This window comes from Girardinichthys multiradiatus, chromosome 5 (assembly GCF_021462225.1).
Source record: "Girardinichthys multiradiatus isolate DD_20200921_A chromosome 5, DD_fGirMul_XY1, whole genome shotgun sequence".
Taxonomy (NCBI): Eukaryota; Metazoa; Chordata; class Actinopteri; order Cyprinodontiformes; family Goodeidae; genus Girardinichthys; species Girardinichthys multiradiatus.
The window spans coordinates 30,150,856-30,159,140 of record NC_061798.1 but is presented as its reverse complement, the minus strand read 5'-3'; positions in this window follow the sequence as shown (position 1 = coordinate 30,159,140).

The window sequence follows — 8,285 nt, the reverse complement described above, 5'->3', positions numbered from 1 at the left end:
TTGAAATGCACACAACATTATGGGTGACATACCAGAGTTCAAAAGAGGACAAATTGTTGGTGCACATCTTGCTGGTGCATCTGTGACCAAGACAGAAAGTCTTTGTGATGTATCAAGAGCCACGGTATCCAGGGTAATGTCAGCATACCACCAAGAAGGACGAACCACATCCAACTGGATTAACTGTGGACGCAAGAGGAAGCTGTCTGAAAGGGATGTTCGGGTGCTAACCCGGATTGTATCCAAAAAACATAAAACCACGGCTGCCCAAATCATGGCAGAATTAAATATGCACCTCAACTCTCCTGTTTCCACCAGAACTGTCCGTCAGGAGCTCCACAGGGTCAATATACACGGCCGGGCTGCTATAGCCAAACCTTTGGTCACTCATGCCAATGCTAAACGTTGGTTTCAATGGTGCAAGGAGCGCAAATCTTGGGCTGTGGACAATGTGAAACATGTATTGTTCTCTGATGAGTCCACCTTTACTGTTTTCCCCACATCCGGGAGAGTTACGGTGCGGAGAAGCCCCAAAGAAGCGTACCACCCAGACTGTTGCATGCCCAGAGTGAAGCATGGGGGTGGATCAGTGATGGTTTGGGCTGCCATATCGTGGCATTCCCTTGGCCCAATACTTGTGCTAGATGGGCGCGTCACTGCCAAGGACTACCGAACCATTCTTGAGGACCATGTGCATCCAATGGTTCAAACATTGTATCCTGAAGGCGGTGCCATGTATCAGGATGACAATGCACCAATACACACAGCAAGACTGGTGAAAGATTGGTTTGATGAACATGAAAGTGAAGTTGAACATCTCCCATGGCCTGCACAGTCACTAGATCTAACTATTATTGAGCCACTTTGGGGTGTTTTGGAGGAGCGAGTCAGGAAACGTTTTCCTCCACCAGTATCACGTAGTGACCTGGCCACTATCCTGCAAGAAGAATGGCTTAAAATCCCTCTGACCACTGTGCAGGACTTGTATATGTCATTCTCAAGATGAATTGATGCTGTATTGGCCGCAAAAGGAGGCCCTACACCATACTAATAAATTATTGTGGTCTAAAACCAGGTGTTTCAGTTTCATTGTCCAACCCCTGTATTTGGCCCCTTACAACAATTCTCTGTTTTTACTTTTTCATCTCACTTAAATGTTTCAGATTATCAAAGTAATTATCAAACAAAGATAACCTGAGTACATACAACACACTGTTTCCAAACTGAATTTGTATATTAATAAAACAAACTATCTAAACCAACCTGACCCTAACTAAAAATGTAACTGTCAACATAAAGTAATTGAAAGCCATGGTTAAGATCATGTCACAGCATCTTCATCAGATTTAGGTTTGAACTTTGACTAGGCCACTTCAAACCTTTTTTCAGTCATTCAAAGATGGATATACTGGTGTTTTCTGGATCATAAGATCATTGATGAATCATGAACACCAACCTTAACTGCCTTAAATGTTTTAGCTTCTTTTGTGACCATCTGTGTGAGTCCACAATGCATTCTTAGAGTACCTTTGTTAGGGTGACCACTCCTGGGAAGGTTCATCCTTGTTTAATGTTGTCCTCATTTGTAAGATGATAGCTCTCACTGTGACTCCCTGGAGTCCCAAAGCTGTAGAAATAGCTTTGTAAAGCTATCCAGACTGATGACGCAAGGACTTTGTTTCTCATCTGTTCTTTAATGCCTTTAAATTGTTGCTTTTTAGTTGTTTTGACATAATGTTGTCAGACTTTTTTTATTTGTGTAATGCAGCCTGATTTATCTTTCAAAACATGTAGCTTTCTCACAATCTTTGCACTGTGAGCAGATTTTTAGCACGCTACCAGGTTTACAGTTGTGTTTCAACATGGTGATAGCACAGAAATGTAAGAACGATAGATGACTGGAGCACTGTGCAGGGACTTTCCTGGCTCTGCCCAAACTCCACCCTAAGCTTCTAGGTAAAAAATGACACCACGCTGCAGACAGCAAGATGATCTTCTTTGTCAAACAAGCCTATATTTGACATCTGTGGTTTGTGCGTGTTTACTCACAGGCTGGACGGTTTTCACTTCAGTAGCTGTGTAATTGTTTTTAAACTTTACCATGACAGAGTTGTTAGTATCACCTTAAAATGAGGTAGTTTATGTATTTTTCTTCTTACGGTTGATTTAAACAGAATTAACTTTCTTGTTTTACATCTGCTAGAATTACATAAATTATGTATATTTGCTAAATGCCACAATAAAAGGGCTTTGTGATGGCCTCTCTAGAACACTTACTTTGTCAATGATCAGGATCATTGTCCAATTGGAGGACTAGTTTGTGCCCAAGCTTTAACTTCCGGTCTGACGTGTTGAAATGTTTCCTTAAGATGTCTGGGCTTAACATGTTGATCTCTGGGACACAAAACTGTCTTCTTCTTGGATGGCTGGACATTCCCATGATGTTTTTGCATAAAAGTGAAAGAACAGATGACTGTAGCACTTTCCGGTCCACAGTTCTTTGCTGACATTTTGGCTGATTTCTATAGATTTTTCCATGATGTCACAGAATGAATCTGTGTGTTTGAGGTGTTGCCTAAAGTACATCCATAGCTGTTTCTCCAATAAAGGTTGTAAATGTTATGCATTAATGATGCCGTGGCTTTAAAAGTCATCATCTGGGCTTGCACAGGCATATTCATCTTAGTGTATGTAAACATCTGACTTTAAGGTAAGAAATTAGAAACATTAGCAAATAGAAATAGTTTTGGTAATTCTAACTCTCTATGCTAATAATATAATAGACCATTTATGTGTTTTTTTTCATTGTCTTTGGCTCAAGAAGAATGACGGGGAGATTAAAAGCTACTGCAGGATGAAGAAGTCATCATGATGGTGGAAAAGAAAGAGAACAGTGAGAAAAATGTTGGTTAATGGCAATTGATTTCATCCAAATATTTAACAAGAATATCACAGTTTTTCAAATATCATGCAGCCCTAACCCATTTTCACTGCGCAATAAAATGCTTTATTTATTAAAAAAACGAAACCCTTTTATTAAGAGGAATTATGTAAGAAAAACATATTTCAAGGGAGATATTGCAATTTCTCAAATTTCTTCTATGAACTACGAACTGGTAGCAGACAGCATGGATAATCAATGTAAATGAATTCTAATTGATTAACTTTATTAAATCAAGACTGGATCCAGCATCAAAGTAGGCAGGCCACATTGATATAATAGTAACCCACACAAATATAATCTCACCACCATGAATGATTCGCTCATACATGAATCACCAAAACCTCTGAGAACTATGGCTAAGGTACAGGTTCTGACTGAACACAAAGCACCTTAATAAGGGATTACAGACGATCCGGAGGGCAAATAAAACAAAACTCCACTAAAGAACTCTTTTAATATCGCTTTTTATTAGCACGGACTCCATTTATAAACTCAAAACTAAAAAAGGAATTTGATAAAAATAACTCAGCAAGTTTGGACCAAATAAGAAAAATGCTTAAAGGACCGTTATATACTGCAAGAGCCATGGTAATGGTGGCCAATATAGGATTTCCTCTCTCTGTGTGAGACAACAGGTTCAGAAGATGGTCGAACAAAGGCTTCAACAAAATGAAACTTTAATTTAACGGAGCGGACCTGAAATCATTCTTTCAACTCTGGGTGTAATGTATGCTTCGAGCATAGGATTAAATGACTGTCTCCAAATAAGACACCACCTGTCAAGAAAGAATTGATTAGAAAAGATAAATAATACTGATCAATATTGATCAAAAAGTAAAAAAAACATTTTAAACAATGTCCCACAAAATTCATACTAAGTATAAATAGGAGCTGAGATGAAAACCAAGATTACATAACTCCTGTGGGAGGAGCCATAAGGGAATAGTTAATCAATTATGGAAACACCTTTTATCATTTCCTCATATGCAATGAACCTGGTATTGAGAAAATGTGGAAAAAATATAGCTTAAGTCAGAAGTTTACATACAGCCCACATCAGCAGCAGTTCCCTCTTTTAGAGATGCGTTTGAGCCATTCTGATTTTTCAGCTTTGTAATGATTATTCAACAGGCAACTGGTTTGAATTTATTCTGACATTTCCTCTAATTTACACAGGGTCACAATTATACATAATTGGCACCCCCATTGATATTCGAAGAAGTGTCCCTAAGCAAGTTACAGAGAAACCACAAACTTTTTTATACCGATCAACAAGTTCCTTTCCTAATGCTTGTTAAACATTTGACTACTGGTTTGATCAGAAATAGCAGAGTTTAAACTGGCACCAAACATTTAGGCACAATTCAGGCACCACCATAAACTGAAAGACGATGGAACACCAATGTTAATGTCCACAGAAGCAAATTAAACATCAATATACAGACTGAGAAGGTACCAACCAAAAAAGGAGCCTGTGCTTCCAAATGGATAGTCTGAACCTCGACTGAGATTTGCTGATGCATATATGGATAAGCTGAATGTTTCATGGTCAAGTACGGGGCCATTGGGCTACAAAGACAAGCGACGTGTTCGTTTAAGATAAAACTTTCAACTAAAACCACTGTACCAACTGTCAAGCATGGTGGTGGAAGCATCGTGCTTTGGGGCTGCATGCTTTGCTTGCAGTGGTACTGGCACAAAGTGAATAGAATAATGAGCCACAGCAAAATACCTCCAAATTCTGATTCTGAAATTCTACACATAAAAAGTTGGATGGTTTAGACAGGGTGTCCAAATACTACAATAATCCAGAGGATATGTCATGGGTTGTGTAGCGGATAATCAGACTAACATTAGATTTTTTGTAATTACCCGAACTTTACCCAATTGAAAGTTTATAAACTATGCTTTAAATGTGGGTCCACTAACCAGCTCTTCCAATTCTGATAGAGGGGTGGTCAAATATTCAGCCAGAATTACAAAAGAACCTTGTTGATGGAAAACTAAGTGGTCGCTCTGAAACTTGGCAAGAGACATTTATCCAAATTTTACTGGGGTTGTATGTTTATATTAAAGCCTGTTTGAAATAATTTGATCAGATAATCTGAACATTTGGGTGCAAATGTAATCTTTTGGACCCAAATGTTTTTCATAGCTTTGTGTCTGAACAATGAGAGTGATGCTTATGTCAGAAAAAAGTGACAGAATTGCACTTATCTGTGCAACTTCACACTGATTTTAATTTGAGAGATCATATATCAGGAAATGTTCTATTTATTTGAAACAGAATAAAAAGCACTTAATTTAAAAAAAAGCAGCACCAAAAACTATAACAGCCATTTCTCAGCATGCATGACAAGATTTATTCCGGGTAATCCACAATCCAGCCGGATTTTCAGTCAGCTTTACACACACAAACTATAAAGCATTAAAATCACCCAAAGGGATTTTAATTCTACTCTCAAATCTAAAAAACGAGGGAAAAACAGATTTAAAGCAGGTACCAAAGTGTTTTTACTTTTATATTTTAAATTAGATTTTTTATATTCAAATTAAAATCTTACCCAGTATCATGCTTCTGAATACATGAACACAACTCAAAAAATAAAAATAAAAAACCCTTAACCAGACTCCTACAGTATTAATAAAAAGTGCACAATACAAAAACTCTTCATGAAACTAGAAAACATCACTGAAGCAAACCCCTAAAACTAATGAGCCACCGAGACATTTGCTAAAAAAAACAAACTAAATTTCTCATAACTGGGAGAAAACAGACTGGGACTCAGATTGTCTCCCATTTGAAGTGACAGATGATTGGTTCGATAATCTCAATAGTCACAGTCTGGGTCAAATTATGTGCCAGCATTTTTCCAAATATCTACAAGCTGGAAAAAAAACAAAAAACTAGAAGAAATAAATTAATACATTTCCCTGTGCGGAATTTTGCTGGAATATTAGTGATCAGAATTCAACCTTACAACCCGGCTGTACCTGTACTTCTGGATCATGAAGAAAGAACTCATTGAAGCAGCAGCAGTTTGCCTCTGCTTTTCATCTTTAAAATTTAGTGGCTATTGCTCTTTGGCAGTGTCCTAGCTTTTTATCTAAGTGTACCGTCCCTTCCTGTTGTGAATTGAGGTGGTGTGTTGGTGTGTAAAGGGCATTCATATTACTCCAAAATATACACCAAACATGCACTACTGCATACACACCCATAAAGTGCATTGCAAAAGCATTCATACCCCTTGAACATCGTCACATTTTCTCCTGTTACAACCCCACACTCTAAGGTAATCTTCAGCTTTAAGGTTATTAGATGGGTCGACACCCAGTAGCGTGCAACTGGAGTGGATGGGGAATGAGACATTGTTTTAAATTTTAAAAACACAAAATCTAAAAAGTGAGGTGTGTTGAGGTTTTCCGCCAACTTTACTCTGCTACACCAAAATAACACCCAGTGCAGCTAATTTACCTTCAAGGAGTCAACTAAATAGTTAAACGATTATCCCTTCATCTAACCTAATCTGAGTATAAGTCCAGATGTTCTGTGAAGGTCCCAGAGGTTTGTTCGAGAACAAACAGCATCATGAGGATCTCCGAAAGTTCTGTTCAACCCATCCTCCAAAAATGGTCATCCATTTAAGCTGGCAGGCGGGGGAAGCATTTAAAAATCCTTTAGAGACTCTGGAGGAGCTGCAAAAATCACAGCTCAGATTGGAGCATCTCAACAGGACAACTATTAGTCATGCATTACACAATTTGGGCCTTTATGGAAGAGCTGCAGGGGGAAATAAACCATTGTTGAAAGGCAACCAAAAGATATCCCATTTAAAGTTTACCGCAGGTCATATGGGCAATTCAGAAAAAACAATATGTAGACAAAAGGTGCTGTTGTCAGATGAGACTAAATTAAAACTTTTTGGGTGGATGCGAAGCACGTGTGCCAGATGTCCAACATTGCATGTCACCTTAAATACAACATTCGCACTGTGAAACACAGACATGGCTGCATTATGCTGTGGGGGGGAATTTCATCAACAGGGACAGCCAACTTGTCAGGGTTGATTGGAAGATGGGTGGAGAATACAGGAAGAAAGGATGCAAAAGACTTTAGACTGGGGGTAGAGGTTTATCTTCCAGCTAGACAGCTAGGGATTTAATGGAATGTTTTACATCAAAGTATATTCATGTGTTAGAATGGCCTAGTCAATATCCAGACAAAAATGAAATGAAGAATCTGTGGAAAAGACTTTAAATGTTGCTTTTCCATCCAATCTGACAGACTGAGCTACTTTGCGAAGCAGAATGGGAAAAAAATATGTAGTGTCATTATTATGGGTTACTTTGGGGAGGTCTATCAGAAAGTCCTCATAAAACTTGTGATATGTGGACAAAATTTAAAAAGGTTTAAGGGCTACAAATACTTTTGGAAGGCACTGTATATCCTCAGTGTGGAAAGACACAAAGCATGCATACAAATTAGGCTGAAGCAGGCTACATCCCTTCTTTTATTCTCACACTCTTCCATCAAACATGCTTATTGGCAAAAACTAAATGTCCTCATGCACTCTTACTCATGCAGGATCTCACACCATACACACACACGCACACACACACACACACTCATACACACACAGCTCAGTAATATGGCAAGGTTAGTCATTGTAAAAGTGCGGATTAGTCGCAGTTTCACAAAGTCGCTTTTATTTGCCATTTAGTATTGAGATAGTTTTGCCAGTCAAAGACACTTAATTTCACAGTGCAACACAGTATGACAAACACTGACATTAGGGTCAAGACATATCATATGGGTGAAATTTAAAAAAAACAAAACAATACAGATAAAAAAAAAAAAAAAACTGAATAAAATAAAAAGTGCAAAAAAACAACTTAACAGTCACTGAATATAGCATCAATTCAATTTTTGTGTTAAGTGTGTGAATTTCAGTTCACTACAGAAACAAAACTCAGTAGCAGCAAAAAAAAAAAAGACCAATTATAAAACATTATAAAGATCACAACCAATAACTTTTTACTAAAGATATCAATATGGCATCAAATGGGTATCAATACGAATGTAGACACACACGTATACACACACACGCAGTCACATGCGCACACACAAACAAACAAACACTTGGTCACAGTTAACAGGTGCCAAGGACATTGCGGTGGGGAGTCAAGTTTTAGCTCGGTACCATGTCCAAAAACAAATAGAAAAAAAAAAAAAAAAACACATTTCACACACCTTTAAATGCCAAAATCAGGATTTACAAACTTGCAACATGCACGCACGCGACGAGTTGGACCTTGGAGGCGAAACTAAGGATGCGATTAT